This window comes from Pinus tabuliformis, chromosome Q, assembly GCF_031772625.1.
Source record: "Pinus tabuliformis cultivar Carrire ecotype Pingquan chromosome Q, CPIR1, whole genome shotgun sequence".
Classification (NCBI taxonomy): Eukaryota; Viridiplantae; Streptophyta; class Pinopsida; order Pinales; family Pinaceae; genus Pinus; species Pinus tabuliformis.
This window is the reverse complement of record NC_142296.1, coordinates 1,021,185,235-1,021,204,331: the sequence shown is the minus strand read 5'-3', so window position 1 is coordinate 1,021,204,331 and position 19,097 is coordinate 1,021,185,235. Positions and strand designations below refer to the sequence as shown.

The following is a 19,097-nucleotide window of genomic DNA, read 5'->3' as shown; positions in this document are numbered from 1 at the left end:
TGTTCAAATTTCAACAATTTAATGTATAGAGCTAAAGTAAAAATAGAGCAAAAACAGAAAATATTTCTAGGTTTTATTTCATGTTTATACCTGTAAATAAAATGTAAATCAATTCAATAGGTCTATTCATTGTATTATTCCCTGGTGTTCTTCTTGAAGATTACATAAAATCTTGCAGATTATATAACATCGTTCCCTCAATCATAGGTACAAATGTTCAGGGAAAAAGAAAATTGCAATTTAAAGAAAACTGTAATTTAAAATTGCAGGAATAAAAAATGGCAAGCAAGGTTTAGATTTTCGTTTTGATGCTTTCACAATTGAAAAAGAAGGAAAATGGTGACCTCAATTATAAGAATAGACTTTCAGGAAGGAATAAGAATTTTACCACAGACGTTTAGGAAGGAATAAGAATTTTACCTCTGTCATGAGCTGTAAGCATTTGGAAATGTTGGTTGTTCATACCTCCATCGTTATAATTTGTAGAGTTGTATTGTTCCATCATCATTATAGTCACGTCACCTCATCATTCTGCATTCTTAGTATAAACACATATTTGCAACTTGTACCATAAACCCATACGTGATCCAACAAAAGAGTTAACACTCAATGTTTAACAATGTCAAATATTGCTTGATTAACCAGGGCTCGCTCGAAGCTTGAGACTGACATTTGATATTGACCTAATTTACTCAAATCGAAAGTCTCCAACACATAAAGTTGCTTAGGGATATGAGCTCTTCCGTGAATGAGCCACATACAAAAATTTACTGAATTTGCACCACCACAGTTACTCAAGGGTGGATTATCTGACAATCTCATTCCTTATTTTTTATTGCCTCTATTTATTTCTCGCACTAATTGGTCACTATCCCAAAAATGCTAAAAATCCAAGAAGCACAAAAGTAAGCCCACTGAGTTAATTCTTGTACTAGCCATCCGGGGTGATTATTCATGCGACCAGCTTGATTGCTCTCGGCTCATACTATGACACTGACTACTCCTTCAAAGATACAGGGTACTATGGGATGGCATGGATTTTAGTGGGATTAGAGACAACTAATTGACTGAAGCTTTCAAATAAAGATTGTAATTTTAAGGATTACAATAATTATATTGTTAATTTTCTTCAGCGCCCAAGCCATCTTGGCTAATTAATGGTAGAGAACACGTTTTTAATGATGAAATCTCCATGGGTGAAACACAACCTGAGCAACTCAAAAAATACAGGATAAAACCAAATCAATATGTCATTTGATTCTATTGTGGGAATTGAAGTTGATTGGCACACACAAATCTGAGCTTTGATCCCCACTTGAGGATGCCACCAGTGTATTTTTCCATTGAAGCTGACTACCACGTACAGATCTGATCCCCACTTCAGGATGCCACCAGTAGATTTGGCCAGAACAATTTGTAGAATAATTTGTAAAAATTACATGGAAAACAGAAAGTACGGAATGGAGATGCCAACACATGTCAGAGCTACCATATAAATGTTGTTTACATTTGTCTTTTTTTAATTATATTATAATACATGTGTTAGACATTGTCTTGGATTCCACACGAGTCAATTGGTGGGCCAAGCAACTTTTTCCTTTTTATTCATTCTTTCAGAAATGTTGTTTACATTTGTATTTTTTTTTAATTATATTATAATACATGTGTTAGACATCATCTTAGATTCTACACGAGTCAATTGGTGGGTTGAGCAACTTTTTCCTTTTTATTCATTCTTTAAAACAATTTCTTAGAATTCTACACCTAATAACACATTTGCCTGCTTTGATAAATCTGTATGCAAATTACTAATTGCTCTCATTCTTTGTGTAGATAAAGGGAGCTAAAGCAACCCATTCCCTATAGCACGTCAACGAGAACCCAAAACGATAGGTAGAGATCAAGAAGCAACACCTAGAGCACCAATACCAACACCAGTACTAGGGTAAAAGCAAGTGGTTATACCCATTACAAACCGGGTTACTTATGCTCATTATATTAGTAGAGATACAGAACTTAGTGAGACAGATTATGATGTTAAAGATCAATGCTTGTCCCTATTCTATTTATCTCATTTGAACTGTTATTGTGCCTTTCAAGTTTGCCTCGGTTCACTCAGTGTGCACCCTATCGTCTTCTATTAGATATTACGTTTGGGATACGATTCAGGTTGGTCAATCATTGAACCCGCTCAGAACCCATTTCCTGTCAATGAAACCCCGATTTTGGAACCTTTGTGGGTCACAAGAGCCACCTGCTGTAACAATAGAGGGAAATATATATACTACATTCCGGTGGGGGTTATAGTAGCATAAACAGACGCCACGAGGACTCCATATAGATATGCAAGAATTGCTATCACACTTTGGATGTTATTTTCACTATGCTTTCTTCTATTGCAACATTTGTGGTATTCAAATTCACAGGTTTCTCTCAATGCCTCTTTATGCTTCTGTTCTGTCTTGTCTCGTCGAACAAATTAACAACAGAAAAAGAAAGAGTTCGAAAATTATATCATCGCTCAATGTCATCCTTACCTGGGGACTCCGTAACTGTTGTTCTTCTCTGTACATCTATTTGTTGTAGATGCCACGAAGTTTGTTTCTTTGCAGGTTTGTCTCTCTAGTCAAAGATATGGTTGGTAAAATAATAGTTGTGTGACGCCTTTGTAATTAACAAATATTATGGCCTTGTCATGGCTCACCATCTGCTCGCTGGCCAACATGCCAATAGCAGCTGGCCATTATGTTGCTCGACTGTGACATTGGAAAATAACAGACTTCATATAAGGAAATTTAACATTTATTTACTTAAAAAACTGTCAAAACAAGTCTATATACTGGCAGGGACTCCATGTTGCATGCAACACTTATTTAACTCTTAAAATGTGCAACACTTATTTAACTCTTAAAATGTGCAAGACATGACACTCTTTAATTTCTATTTTTATTTATGTTCCTTTATTTATAGTTTAAGCAAGAGTCATCACATTTAGTATTAGGGACATAACAAGTGATAATAGAGTTCCACTGAAATTTTCACAGTGCTATGTGTAGTCTTTTTTTTATAAAAAAAAGAAAAATAAAAATGGAATATATTATCCGATGTTAACCATAATCAAGTTGTAAGAGTATTCAAGGTTCTTTGCAAATGAAAGTAAAAAGAAGTTGCGAATAAAATTAGAGAGGAAAAATCCCATAGATGGTGCATATCCAAAACCCTCATGCAAGTGGTTTGGGATGAATATTTACAAGGTGGCAATGCAATACCTATAATATATTGGGGTATGAATCCTCTTGATGAGAAGGACCAATAAAAAGAGATGCTCCGTGAAGTTGATTAATAACAACCCATTGGGGAAGAGGGGGAACTTTGGAAATCCTAACTTGACAATAACAAAGTATTGCGTGGTGAGAAAGATAATGGTCATGGATATGGTTTTTAATGGATATTTTATCAGAGTGTCCATAACACAATCAATTGTTTGATACTTTGGAGTGAGCGAATGAAAACTAGCACTCATGAAAAAGTAATTTTGGTGGATGACACAATCCATTTGCAAGCATGGAAGGGCCTAAGGCTTTATGGGTGTAGGGATAAATGTTTGGGTTTTGTGGGTTATTGAGAGAGGAAAATTTTATGGTGAGTTAAAGAGGGGGCAAGTTCAAAGTTAATAGAAAAAGCTGAGTGGAGGCTTGAATGGTTGAAGAAAACATTAGTCTTTTAAGAAGAGCACGAAACCTTAAGACCTTTAGTAGTAAATGAGAGAAAAAAGTAGTTACTCTTTCTTTTTATGTGTTATATATATTAATATAGATCCATTTTAAACACAAATAAGGGATCAAATTTCTTCAAGTGTAAATTTTTTTTAGAGTGCAAAATATAATGTGTAATTTTTAATTGTTTAAACATTGAAACCACTTAACCATAATTTATTTTTTTCAATAGCTTTATAATATATACATAATTTTTTTAAAACAATATATACATAGTTGATATTAAAATATTTTACATAACATGTGCAGCCACATATTTCATCAATGCACATTAAAATGTTTATTATGTTATTAATGCACTTTTAAATATATACCAATATTAATTTGTATTAAAATATTGTAGTAATAACTCACATTTTTTTACCTCTAATTACTTTACGTGAAATTATATTAAGTCATATGAACAATTAACTAAACATACATAACCTTTCTAAAACATTTTTTAAGCTTTGCAAAGATACATCTATTATTCAGGTTTTTGCCCATATTAATCATCATCTTAACCAGTGTAAAAAAAAAGCATATATTTTTAAGAACGAGTTTGTCTTTACTTAATCTGAAATTCACATGGTGAGGAGGAATTTGGATCTTTTATCGCAAAGGTTATTCTCCCTTCACATTGATCTGGAAAATGGAATTTCTGACGATCTATGCAAAGTGATCGATGGGTGTACAATCTCAAAATCTTTGCGTCTTGAAGAGACTTCAAAGAAAAATCAATCTTCCAAATTTCTTAGACGGCAAAGCGAGAATTCCCACTACCACTGTGATTCGGCATTATCGATTTCATCATCGCACCAATCAATCTTCCAAATTTCTTAGACTGCAAAGCGAGAATTCTCACTACCACTGTGATTCGGCATTATCGATTTCATCATCGCACCGGATTGCAGGAAGTCAAATCTCAACTCTCAACTCTTGGGTTAGAAGCCTCAATTCCGTGTCAATCAATCAATTTGCTGGGTCTTCTGATCCCTCGCTCGTCAGCGTGGAACCTAACATTTCCCCGCACTATCAGGATGTTGGGTCTGGCGTTTCTGTCCTAAGCGAACCCCTGTCGATCTTGACTTCTGATTCTACGAACGTGATTTCAAAGAATTGCCCTCAATCTACTGTTAATAGCGATGATATCGTCTTAGAATTGTCGAACTCGTCCAACTGTCTGTGTTCCAGATATGTCAATCATTCTTCGTCGTATTCCTCTCTCCGCGCATCCGACGTCGGCTCTGTCGATTCCTTAAGCCCTGATCTTGTTGTCGACCTACTCGTTTTGGACATAGGTTCCCCGAGAACCTTGACCTCGTCGGCCCCTGCTCCTCTTCGCGTTAACTCTCGTTCTTTGTTATCCCATTCGCCCTCGTTTACCCCTGAGTTATCTTATCCGTTTCATGACGGTGCCAACGTGGCCCCGTCCCATCCTCCGATCAACTCTCATCGAGTCAAACTCCCTAATTCATGCCCTCATATCTTAATCAATGGAGTTGTTTTTAGTGTGATTTTTTGGACTTTTCGGTGCTAGAATTGGCGAAAAAGTTTGAGGTGAAATCTTGATTTGTGTTATTTAAACTGGTTTTTTTACTTTATATATGGATTCACCACCCTAAAAAACCACAGGGGCACTTCGAACTTGTGATTTCAATAAATTCTTGCCGGATTTTAGAGAAATTTGACCAAAAAACCCAACAGAAAAACTTCCAAAAGAACACGCTAATCAATATCCTTCCCTCTCCTTGCTCCAATATGCCATATCCCTCGCACCCGTCCCTTTGTCCCTTTTTTTCTTCCCACATTGACTCCCATTCGTATCCCTCCATCCCTCCTTTGCGTACCCCTTCCATTATTCTTCTAGTCACAATATTAAATATAATAATATTAATAACAATGTTTGTAATAATAGCAATGAATATAATAACGGAGGACACGATGAAGTCTGCAACTAAGGGTTTCGGCTAGGGTTTTCTCTCTGCAGCGGTTACTCGGACCAGTTGCTGTATACCGCCCGGTCCGCATCCCGTTACTGTCGCTATACTCTCCGCCCTCAGCTTAACCTGTTGCGGTCGCTACACCGGAGGCACCTGTACTGTGCGGGTTTCATGGGTTTTATTCTTTCTGTTCCTCAACTGTTCCTTTCGCGGCGTGCTTGCGGTTATTGTGTTGACCGGTTCGAGGGTGCCTGCTTTCCATTTACCTGCAGACGTGAGGAGGTCTTCTCCGTTCCTAGGTGGAGCTGTCACCATGGAGGACTTGGATGCCGTTGATTACTCCGAAGACCCGTTGGAAGGGGTCTCCATCTGGCATACCCCATTTTCCACGTCGACCAGCTTATTCAGCTCCAGATTCTCCTTGGCTGAACCCTCCTGACGTCCTGTGGTCCTGCCGGACGATCCCCCCACTTGGCCAGCGCTTTCCACTCCTCCGGCATCTCCGTCTACACTTGGTTTTGTCTCTGCTTGTCTAAACCCTAACCCTGGTTTAGATCCCCCTTACCCGGGCTCAAACCCTAGCTTTCTTCCTCCGGTGACCGGTTACCCTCCTGTATCGTACAATCTCACATCTCTGGCTCCCCCTTCCGGAAGTTTCTCCGCTGTCCCGCCGCTCGCCGGATCCCTCCAATCTGCAGATAATCTTCCCCCCTCCTCGCTCAGCCACCGCCCCGCCCATACTTCATCGGGTCCGTCTCATAACAGAGCATCGCTTCCCCCTCCCCCACAGGGTACAAAGAAGAAGCACAAGTGTTTTAAAACCAAAGCAGATGATATTTTTTTGAGACTAGAAGAGGACATTCAGTGGGGTGAAGCCATGGACTTCACGGACAGAGTCCTTGTCGGTCGCATCAGGGGAAGAAATTACTCGGCCGCGCGACTGAAGACCTGGGCAACCGAAGTATGGGGTCACCATTTGGTCGAAATCCCATTCGTGCAGAGCTTTGTGAGGGGATGGTTCACTCTAAGATTTGCTCGTGCCGACCACACAAATTGGGTCCTATCCTCATACTGGCATTTCGAGCACGCCCCGGTACTGCTGAAGCGTTGGACACCACTCTTTGACCTCGAGACTGAGCAGATCGGGATTGGACCTGTTTGGATTCGACTGTCGGGCCTCCCATTACAATATTGGTCCGAGGACATCTTCAAACGGATTGGTAACGCCATCGACACTTATATGGAATACGACAAATCATACCTACAGACGGGTATGATGGCCTACGCTCGAATCCTTATTAATCTTGACACCAGAGGAGGTCTATTGGAATTCATCACCATCCAATGGCGGGACACATCTCGCAAGCAGATTATAGATTACGAAGGCATTCTGTACCGTTGTCGCAGATGTCATAAGGTTGGGCATCTTTATAGGGACTGCCCTCTCCTCCACAAAAAAAGGGGCCCTGAGCAGAACCAAGAACTGGAACCGACGGAGGGTGGACCATCACAGCCCCAGGAGACGGAAGGAGAGCTCACACAACAACCGGTGGACAATGCACCAGGAGATTCGAGAGACATACAGGGCACTTCTATTACTAAGGCATCTGACAAGCGTCCAGCGGACTCCATACCTGCCTCGCCTCCTCCGCCCATCAGCTCGGGCACTACAAGAGATGTCGCCTCGACTACGGGTATGTTTTCCCCTATCTCATCCTCTGTATCTAGATTATCACATATTTTTGCATCGCTCTCTTGCATGGGTATCTCCTCCCCCCTCATCCCTTGTGGTTCCCTTCAGATACCCCCCCTCCCTCTGGGCTTCTCCCCCCCCTCCTCCCTCCTCTGCACACTTCCCTTTCCCTCCCACTCTCCCTCCCTCTGTCCCCCCTCCCTGATATCCTCCCCCTCCCCTTCCTTGCCCCCCCCACTACCCACCTGACCCCCCCGCTCCCTCCTCCATCCCCCCCCCCCCTCTTCCCCTCGGTACCCTCTTCGGTCCAGAACAAAGGGAAAGGATGCCGACACGATAGGCATTGAACCTATTTGCCCCCCGACCTCCCTTAAATCGGCCAGAGGCCGCCCCTCCCGACTCACTAAGGCCAGACATGCTGCGGGGGAAGAAGTTGCCCTTGGGCGACAGCAAACTATTGACAGGGCCCTTAGAGCAAGGGATGGCCCTCTGCCTATCCCTCCATGAAATTTCTATCCTTCAACTGTCGAGGGGTTGCTAGCCCCCAAAAAAAACTAGCCCTGCGAAGACTGCTCACCTCGACTGATTTGGAAGTGATCTTTCTTCAAGAAACCCTCTGCTCGGCTGCCACCCTCATACCTATTCTTCGCTCTTGGCTTCCGAACTGGACATTCCATGCTATGGATGCATCAGGGAGATCGGGGGGTATTGCTATCGGTTTCTGCAATAAATCCTTGGTTCTTCGGAACACATGGGGAGGCAGAGGTTACATCGGTATGGACTTATTGGCCCGCTCACTTAAAGCTGAGATTCGTATCATCAATGTATACGGTCCCTGTGTGGACAGGGAACCTTTTTGGAGAACCCTGTTCACATCTGAACTTTTCCGGGCAGACAACATCATCCTGGGAGGGGATTTGAACTTCTCCTTGGGGCACTGTGAATCCTGGGGACACTCGGCCCAAGTGGATAACCTGTCTGACTCGATCTCCACCTTACTTGAAGCACATCATTGGGTAGACATCCCTCCTGTCAGGTTACATTATACCTGGTCCAATAATAGAAGTGGTGATCATAGTCTAGCAAGAAGACTCGACAGATTCCTCATCAAAGAGGCTTTCCTCACTCTCCACCCTCGTATTAGACAGTGGGTTGGATCTGGGGGTTTATCTGATCACAGGCCTATCTTCCTGGAACTCTCTGATGATATCCCGAAGATCAAAAGCCCTTTTAAATTCAATGCTTCTTGGCTCAAGGATCCCAGCTATCATCAGCTTGTATCGGAGTATTGGAGATCAAATCCTATCGCATAAGAGGAGGAGCATACTACTGGTTTTATAAGGAAATTATCTGAACTCAAGAGGCTCTCCAGAAATTGGGCACACCTGAAGCGGATTAACGATGACAAGATACTGAAGGAGGCTGAATGAGCCATTGCCTCATTTGAGGATTCGTCGGATGGCACCTTTACCGCACCGGACAACAGGGATCTATACACTACTCTTATATCAAAGCGCACACAAATTCTAAAGGAAAGAGAGGAGAGCTGGCGCCTTAGAAGTAGAGCCATATGGTTGACTGATGGAGACAATAACACTAAGTTCTACCACAAATTTGCAAATGGCAGAAAAGCCATTAACACCATCTGGGAACTACAAAATGCTCAGGGACAGAGGATTACTGATCAGCAGGGTCTGGCCAGACTTGTTAACGAACACTTCAAAACCATCTACAAGGCACCCCGTGTGGCTAACATTCTAGAGATAATGCGGGTAGCTGAATACTTCCCCAGATTTGTAGAACAGGAGGACTCAGAGAACCTGATGATGGCTGTATCGAAGGAGGAACTCAAGGCCACCATTAAATGGTTCAAAAAAGACAAGAGCCCTGGATCGGATGGGTGGACCATCGAATTTTTTATTGCATTTTTTGACATCTTGGGGGATGATCTTCTCAGAATTGTGGAGGACAGTAGGAGGAATGGTAGCATACATGCAGCCATCAAATCCACTTTTATTGCCGTCATCCCGAAATCTGATTCTCCTACCTCCTTTAATGATTTTAGACCCATCTCTCTTTATAATGTTCTATACAATATTATCGCCAAAATCATAGCAAATCGCCTGAAGCCTATACTGTCTTGTCATATATCCCCTAAACAATTTTCTTTTCTCCAGCATAGACAGATTCATGAAGCGATTGCCACTGCACAAGAACTCCTCCACACTCTGAAGACTAAGAAACAGAAGGGCATGATTCTCAAGGTGGACCTTTCTAAGGCATTTGACAGAGCAAATTGGCTCTATATTAGGTTAATTCTTACTCACCTTGGCTTTCCTTATGCCTACATCAAATGGATTATGAGCTGTATCAAGGATGTATCCTATAGTGTCCTCCTTAATGGTGAAGCTACCCCTTTCTTCCTATCAGAAAGGGGGCTCAGACAGGGCTGCCCCCTCTCCCCGCTACTCTTCCTCCTTATTATGGAAGGTCTGAGTAGATCCATCACTGCTGCGAGGGACAGACATCAGCTTACTGGCATCAAGATTTCGGATAACTTCTTTCTGACACACCTTCTGTTTGTTGATGATGTTCTGATCTTCTTAAATGGAAGCATCGGAGATTCTTCAATTATGCACAATATTTTCAAGCTCTTCCAACAGGCTACGGGGATGATGATCAACGAAGGTAAATCCACCATCACCATTATTGGTTGTTCTCAGCATGAGTCTATATATACCACCCAACGTTTTCCTTTCTCCGCACTTAAATTGGATGATGGGCTTAAGTATCTGGGCTTCCGATTAAAGCCTCTCGGGTACAGGATAGCAGACTGGACGTGGCTTATCGCAAAAGTGGAGAAACGATTACAGATCTGGTACCACAAATATCTTTCCAGGGCTGGCAGATTAACCCTCATCAAGGTAGTTATTGAGGCCACTCCAGTTTTCTGGATGACACTCACTTGGATACCAAAAGGCATATTAAACAGACTTCAAAACATTTGTTGCAGATTCTTATGGAAGGGAAATCAACCTGGGAAAACCTTTGCTTGGGTCAAATGGGATCGCATCGCTATACCAAAACGATGGGGAGGATGGGGCATAAAAAGACTCGAGCTATTCTCGAAAGCCTTGGCTGCTAAGCTGGGCTGGCAGCTCATCAGCTCAAACAGTCTCTGGACCCGGGTAGCACTAGCGAAATATATATGGCCTACAAATTTGATGGATTGGCTCAGACAGTCTCGGCCCCCAGCTAGCAATATCTCCAACATATGGAAGGCTATGATGAACGCGCTCCCCCTGCTGCGACTTGGAATTACCTGGAGAATAAAGGAAGGCAACGCTGTCCGCATTGGAACGGACCCATGGGTAGGATGCGGGAATGCTCACAGATTACCTGCCGACTTAATCAGCTACCTAAATGACAGAGGCATCATATACATCAAGCATATTGGCGACCACATCAACTCCACTATCCTTCAACAAGCTTGGAAATCAGCTTATGATTTGGACATACCTGAGCATTGGAGACAAGACTGGCAGCTATATACTGAAGCCCTCACACAGGCCCATATCCGCTTAACAGAGGAACCCGACGAAATCATCTGGGCCCTTGCCAAGACTGGTCATTACTCCCCAAAAGAGGGATACATCAGCCTCATGGATCCCCATAAACCTCAATCTATTGACCCAAATTGGAAATCTTTCTGGAAACTCAAGGCCGCCCCTCGCACCCGCTTGTTAATGTGGAACATACTCTTAGACAAGATCCCTACGGGTGCCAATTTGATGAAGAGATCCTTTCATGGCCCCTTCCGTTGCCATCTTTTTCGTATGGCTGATGAGAACACCGAACATCTCTTCCTGAACTGCACTTCATCTAAAGAGTTATGGAATGGTATAACTGCTCACTACCCTTCCTTACACCCCTGGCAAGGCAACAATATCCAAGATGCTTGGAACTCATGGTGCCTTGCCCACAAAGGCAAAGCCAGGAACATGCCTCTCCTTGTCAGCTGGGCCACCTGGATAGCTAGGAATCAGTCCATCTTCAATCTCAGAGAACCACACTGGCCATCTATCACTCATCACATAATCTCAGATTATGATCACCTACCAAAAGATGACCCCGTAGCCCCTCAGCGCATCATCACCCCGGAAATCATTGATAAATCTAAACCTTGGGCATATTTTGATGGTTCTGCCCAGGAAGCAGGCTGTGGAGGGGGAGCTATTCTACACCTGAATGAAAAACACTGTTTCAAAATCCAAATAAACTTGGGGATGGGCACAAACAATTTTGTCGAACTCTGCTCTGCAAAACACCTCATATATTTTGCATTATCTCATCATTGTACACATCTTCAGTTATTTGGTGATTCAAAAATTGTATGTAATTGGCTCAATAATGCATCTCATTGCAATGCATATACTCTCAGGCATATCCTAGAGGAAGCTCACAGATTGATAGACATATTTGACTCTTTTGTCTGTCGACATATATATAGGGAACAAAACTCGGAGGCTGACCAACTTTCAAAAGAGGTAACGCATCTTCAGGACAATGTCTGGTTGATACAGGAGGAGATTGATGGTACTCACCATCAATATTACCACAGACCGTTTATAGAACAGGGACAAATTGGGCTTTAAGCCCATGATTTTGTAGTGCTCATTGTAAAAACATGTTTTATTTTCTTATATCTATCAGTCGGCTGTAGAAACAGTTCTTGTATAGACATACAAAGTACTCTCTTTGTATAGAGAAGATATACATATTTTTGCATCATTTTCCCTCTCGCTGTTGAGGGCAGTTTTGATACAACTCTGATTCCAGACTCCCTGCATGGAGGTTCACCACTCAACAGTTTAAGTTTTTGTAAACAAACTTATATGTATCTTGACAAGGCAAGTAATACCTCCATATGCATATGCCTCAACATCTACAAAATGTAATTTCTTAAGTTTATAGAAATTACGACTTTTTCCAAGGGAAAAAAAAATAGCAATGAATATAATAATAATAATAATAATAATAATAATAATTCTCGTTCCTCCCCTAGAACTGTTGCTAATTTATCTAAGATGAATTTTGATCCTCATATTTTTCGCATCTTGGAAAAATGGTTGAATTCTACCTTTGCCACAAGAAAAATTCCCATTGAGGATATTATTTATAACATTGAATATGGGATTAGAGACTTTCCGGACAATATTAAAGAGGTCATTAAACAAGATTTTGCCATAGTCCTTAGGAAAGCTAAGCCTCCCTAAAGTAACATAAGAAAAGATGAATTCCTTGCCCTTAAATCCTTAAAAGATAACCTTGACATTGTCATTCTGAAAGTCAATAAAGGTGGGGTTGTTGTAATTTTAGACAAATCCAACTATATTAGCAAGATGATGGAACATCTTTACGATAACGAGAGTTACAAAAAATTAATAAGAACCCCATTAAAAAAGTTACTAAAGAGGTTGTTTGCACCATAAAATCTAATCATGTTCCTAACCCCATTAGCAAAAATCTTATTGAGAGTAATTCCCTTACCCCCAGAATCTATGGGCTTTCCAAGGTTCATAAGGAAGGGATCCCTCTAAGACCTATTGTCAACACGATAGGTGGACCAACTTATCTTTTTGCTAAATTCCTTGCCCAAAAGCTCAAACCTCTAGTTGGTCGCACAGATATAAGTTTTGACCCAAGTGATTTGTTAGTTAACTTTGATGTTGTGTCTATTTATACAAAAATCCCTATTAATGAGGCCATTAGTGTCATAAATAGAATTATCAATGATGACAATGCGAAATTAGTCGGCCTGTACCTAACCTCTACCATTTTCAACTTCCAAGTGAAATTCTATGAGCAAACTTGTGGTGTTGCTATGGGATCCCCGCTCTCCCTTGTGGTCACTAGCTTATTCATGGAATATTTCGAGACCAAATCTTTGGCCTCAACTCAATTCCGCCCCAAGATTTGGAAAAGGTTTGCTGATTATATTTGTGTCGTATAGCCGCATGAGCATGAGAAGTTTGATTTGTTCCTTCATCATTTTAACTCTTAATCTGACTCCATAAAATTCACCATGGAGGTTGAGGTTGATGTTTGCCTTCCTATCCTTGATGTTCTCCTCTGCAGATTGGAAGATAGTTCCTTATCACATTTAGTTTTTTGTAAAAAAACTCACACGAAACAATATCTTCATGCAAGTTCTCATCATTTTCTAGCACAAAAATTAAGATTTGTTAACACTCTAGCTACCCGTGCTATAAGAATTTATGATGTCAATCACCTTGAAGATGAGAAATCCCATCTTTTGCATTTTTTCAAAAATAATTGCTATGGAAAACATCAAGGTCTTAGAGATTTTCAAAGAGCCATTAAGGGACCTAGGATTAAAAAGTTCTTGATGATCTGGTTTCAATGGTTAAACTTCATTTCATCCATGGGACCACTGATAAAATTGCTCATATTCTTAAAAATAATAAGGTCTTAGCTACCTTCAACCCCCTTAATACCATTAGAAGCTCCCTTAGATCAGTTAAGGACCTAGTTGACCCTAAAGACATGAAAGGGGTTTATTCAGTCCCTTTCTCTTGTGGGGTTCCCTACATTGGGGAAACTAGTCACTCCATTAATCGACGAATTCAAGAGCATGCTGCAAACATTAGACACGTGCATTCCTGCTCCTCAACTATAACTGAGCATGTAGAGAAAACTATGCACCATGTTTGCATTAAGGATTCCTGTGTCATTGCTAAGATTGATCACTTTCATAATAAGAAGTTGCAGGAGGCCATTAAAATTGAAAAGCAGGTGAAGAATCTCAACAAGGATGAATCTCAACAGGGATGACGATTGGAAATTAAATAAGAGTTGGATTCCTGCCCTTTTTCGTGATGTCTATATATATATATATATATATATATATATCATGTTTCTATTGATTTTTATCTATTTGACTTTATATATATCTTTTCTTTAATTGTTAGGAATATTTTGTGTTTTCACTTATATTTAAAATGTTATATTCTACTAATTTGTTTTTAATTTTTAGTTATTTATGATCATTATTATTAATATTATTATTATTGATTTTTATCTATTTGACTTTATATATGTCTTTTCTTTAATTGTTAGGGATATTTTGTGTTTTTACTTATCTTTAAAATGTTATATTCTAATAATTTGTTTTTAATTTTTAATTTATTTAATTTAAGTTTTAGTTATTTATCATTATTATTGTGTGACTATATGTTTACGATATTAGGATATGTATAATAATGGTATAAAAATTTATTTATACTTATTATTTATTTATTTTCTCAAACCTTTATTCTTTTATATTTTTATGTTTTTTCCATAATAGTTGTATAGTAAAATTTTGCCCTTTTCTTTGACTTTTATTATTAATCTTGTATAATATTATTTATAATAATTCGAATTTTAGATCCTAATGTTCATTCTTTTTTATTTAGTTTATTTATTTCACTTGTATTTATTTTTGTATTTATATTTTTCTTTTCTCTTCATAAATAAATTATTGTTTTTAATATTATTAGATAGAATTTTGATCAAACTCTAACTTAACATTCATTTTAAAACTTAAAATATTTAATTTTTATCCTTATTTTCCAACGTTTATTTTTGGGACTTGATGCATCTCTCTTATTTATACCTAATGATAGATTTGTTTTTTCATCTTTGTCCTGAGGATGAACCACATTAGATGGTTTGAAATGTCGACCTAAAATTGATGATGTGATTAATTCGAAAAACATTCTGAATAACAATACGGATAACGGAAGTCTGAAATCAATGCATAACATAGTCATTTTTGTTTTTTATTATAGCCGTCATTGCTTTTATATTTAGAGAATATTTTATTTTTTATTTTAAGAGGGACACCTGTCAACTCCCCATTGAGCATGGACAAAATTACACATCGTCTTCATATTGTGCCATAGAATGAGCCTCTTGACTCAATAATCTTACTTTATTCAAGTGGCCTTATTGTAAAGTGTATGCCAATTAAGTTATAAAGTAATTTAAGATGTAAATTGTATGTGACTTAGGTTACAAGTGACCTAAGATATAAAATATGTGTTATAAAGTATAATATGACTCGTTGATTGTATTTTAAAACATTGAAGGAAACTATTCTTTTAAGGGGGAGGACATGTTCTCTGTGTAATTGCAACATTGCTAATATCTTTCTAATAAGGTCATATGTATATAAAGAAAATATTTAGATAATAAATGCCTAGAGATGTGACATAAAATTAAGGTTACAATAGATGCATTTTTTTTTAAGGTTTCTTTTTTGACAAAACATGGTATTTGCACATCTAAATCGAACACCTTAATCAACTTCTCATAGAAAAAGATCAAAGACCAACACACTAATGTTTTACATGGTTAAAACCATCAAAGAGGGAAATATTTTATGTCCGCAACCAATGTTGCTACTCGAGGAAATATATTAATGCAAAAGAAAGATATTGTACCTAAGATTTTCTCATAATCGATCTTCAACAAATGATCCTTCATGCTCTTTAAATAGAGATCATAAACTAATTTCATGTTAAGTCACATAACAATATAGTTGTTAATATCAAGGAGAATAATATTCGTGGAATCACTTTATGTGTAGAACATATTGTGACCATCGAATTACATAACTACAAATGAATACTAAAGAAACAAACTTTATCTAAAAACACATTATACCAAGTTGTGTTAGGAAACTAGCTCACAAAAAAAATAGAAAAGATAGATCAACGCCTTAGAATTCAACCTCTTCGAGGGGGAAAACTCCTTTACATTACACAAATGAACAATTCTTGGATGATACAAATGACTAAACCTCCCTTCTATATATAGGAGTCTAAGGGGTCACAATATAATCAAGCTGACATAACAGTAATAACATAAGGGCACAACAATAACAATAGTGGGTTTCTATGGGGCACACTAATAACAATATGGGGACAATAATAACAATAAGGGATACAATGACAATAGTAATGGGGGAATCACTAGTATTATAGGGATCTAACATGCCCCTCTCCTTCTGAAAAACATTGTCCTCAACGCTTGAGTAGTTCTGGATGCTTTTGTATAAAATTCTCATCCTCCCATGTGGAATCTTCAGTGGATAAGTTCTTCCACTTGATGAGATACTCTGAAATTGATCGATTTCATAGTTGTCGAGTTCTTGTTTCTGTGACTGCTTCCGGTTCCAATATGATTTTTCCTTTTTTGTCAAGTTCTAGCAATATTGTTTGAACTGAGAGCTTGTCACCTATAACCTTCTTTAAACATGAAACATGGAAAACTGGGTGCACTCGGGAAGCTGCAGGAAGCTCCAATTTGTATGCCATAGTACCAATCTTTTGCAACACCTTGTACGGACCATAATAATTTGGTGATAATTTATTATCCTTCTTAGCTTTCTCGAGGGACATTTTTTTATATGGTTGTAGCCGTAGGAATACCTAGTCACCTATATCAAAACTTCTTTCGTTGCGATGTTGATTTTCCTATTGTTTCATTCTATTCTACGCCAATGTGAGATTATACTTTAAGAGTTGGAGAACTAGTTGTTGATGTTAGATGTGATGTTCCACTGCTTGAACCTTAGAATTTTCTCTTAAATATGACGTGATGGATGGTGGATGATATCCATAAAGTGCCATAAATGGGGTCATTTTTGCTACAATATGGAAGGAAGTGTTATACCACCATTCAGACAAAGGCAACCATTTGACCCATTGTGTCTGTTTATCAGATACAAAGCAACGAAGATATCCTTCCAAACATTTGTTTACTATCTCAGTTTTCCCATCAGATTGAGGATGATAAGATGAGCTATGAGCTAACTGAGTACCGAGATAAGAAAATAATTCTGTCCAAAAATTTCTAGTGAAAATGGGATCTCTGTCACTTACAATAATCTTTGGGTTTCCGTGTAGCTTTTGAATTGTTTCCATAAATAAAGTAGAAACTGTATTAGCTTTAAATGGATGCGATAATGCACAAAAGTGTTCATACTTGGTAAGTCTGTCAACTACCACCATGAAGACACTCTTTCCTTCGGACTTGGGTAAACATGTGATAAAATCCATTGAAACCTCCTCCCAACGTTAGCTTGGAATGGATAAAGGTTGTAATAGATCTGGGGTTTTAATTGTTTCAAATTTATTTTGTTGGAAAACCAAACATTCTGCCACAAACTTTTGAATATCTGATTTAAGGCCATCCCAAAAAAATTCCTTCTTAACCCTATGGTAAGTTTTTAAAAATCTTGAATACCCTCCTAAGGGAGAAGTGTGCAATTCCATAAGAATCTTTTGTTTGAGTTGGGAATTCTTACATCGATATAAGCGATATTTGTACCATAACGAATCATTTTTCCAGCTAAATGTATCAGATTTACTAGGATCTTGTTGTATATTTTGAATGAGTGCCCTCATTTCTTCGTCATTCTTCCATTCATCCCTTGCTTCATTTATCCAATCTAGTTGGAAAATAGAAATGGCGCACAATGTAGAAAATCTGCTATTTAGGTTAACCCGATAATGCAATATAAATCAAAGAAGAATACTATAACCTACTTCTACTATCAATTTGCCGAAGCTTAAAGATCGAGCTGAACAATATAACCAGAAGAAGAAGAATCAATGCACAATACACATGAAAATACTTTGGGGAAAGCCTCAACTAAAAACGCCACTATCTATATTATCATACAAGGTGGAAATACATAGGAATTATATAAATCCTTAGCTCTCACAGCTAGCTAGCTCTTAGTACAATCCTCATAGATGCTCACAGGAAATCCTAGCTTCTCTCAAGCCTTCCTCTCTGCCCTCCAAGTTCCTATTTCCTTGCGTTGTTCCTCTGAGATGATCTCCTTCAACTAAGTGGAAAAACTCGATTTACCAAGAGGATGATCTCCTGATGTCACACACTGTCAGGATTGCGCAATCCTCAAGGAATGATTCCTTCTACATGCATGATTTTTCTTTATAATAAAACACATGCAACTGATAATACACTGTCCTTGACATTTAACTTAACTAGGTCATTCTCAGAATAGACATGCATGAGTTTCTGATGAGAGAATCTTCAGTTAACTGGAGTACACTAGTTGAGTGCATGCATGCATCAACTGATTGTTAACTCACCATTAGTTCCTCAAATAGTTTGGAACTAATTTAACTGGACTTAACTCAGTAAACTGAGTTAACTAATTACAACTCAAATATAACTCAATCTTATCTCCTTAATTTAAGGGATAACTCTTGCATGACTTCAGAAAGACTTCTAACTTGAATTTCTCCAACTAAAATCGTCAAAATAACTTAATTAATTATTTCCAAGTAGCTGTTAAGACTAAATTCGATTTTAATTCACAATTTAATTCAAGGACAAATTAAATTGGAATATTCTTGTTGCCACATTTCAACACTCCCTCTCAACAAGAAAGGGATTATACTACAGAAACATGATTCTCCCATCATCAGCAGCTTGCTTTACCTTGTAAAGCCAATGGGAACTCACAACTGACTTGTTCTCCGGTATCAGAACCACATCCCAAACACTGTTACGAACTATGGAGTCATACTCCTCCACCATAACATCAACCCAAATCGGCTGCTGCACTGCTTCCTCAAAGGAAGATGGCTCGGTCTCAAAACATAC

The 19,097-nt window shown here is 38.8% G+C and overlaps 1 pseudogene; it reads left to right on the top strand.

Annotated features, from left to right (window-relative positions):
* Window positions 1-343, top strand: part of LOC149222970 (uncharacterized) — a 52,724-nt pseudogene extending 52,381 nt beyond the window's left edge.
* Window positions 344-19,097: the final 18,754 nt, after the last annotated feature.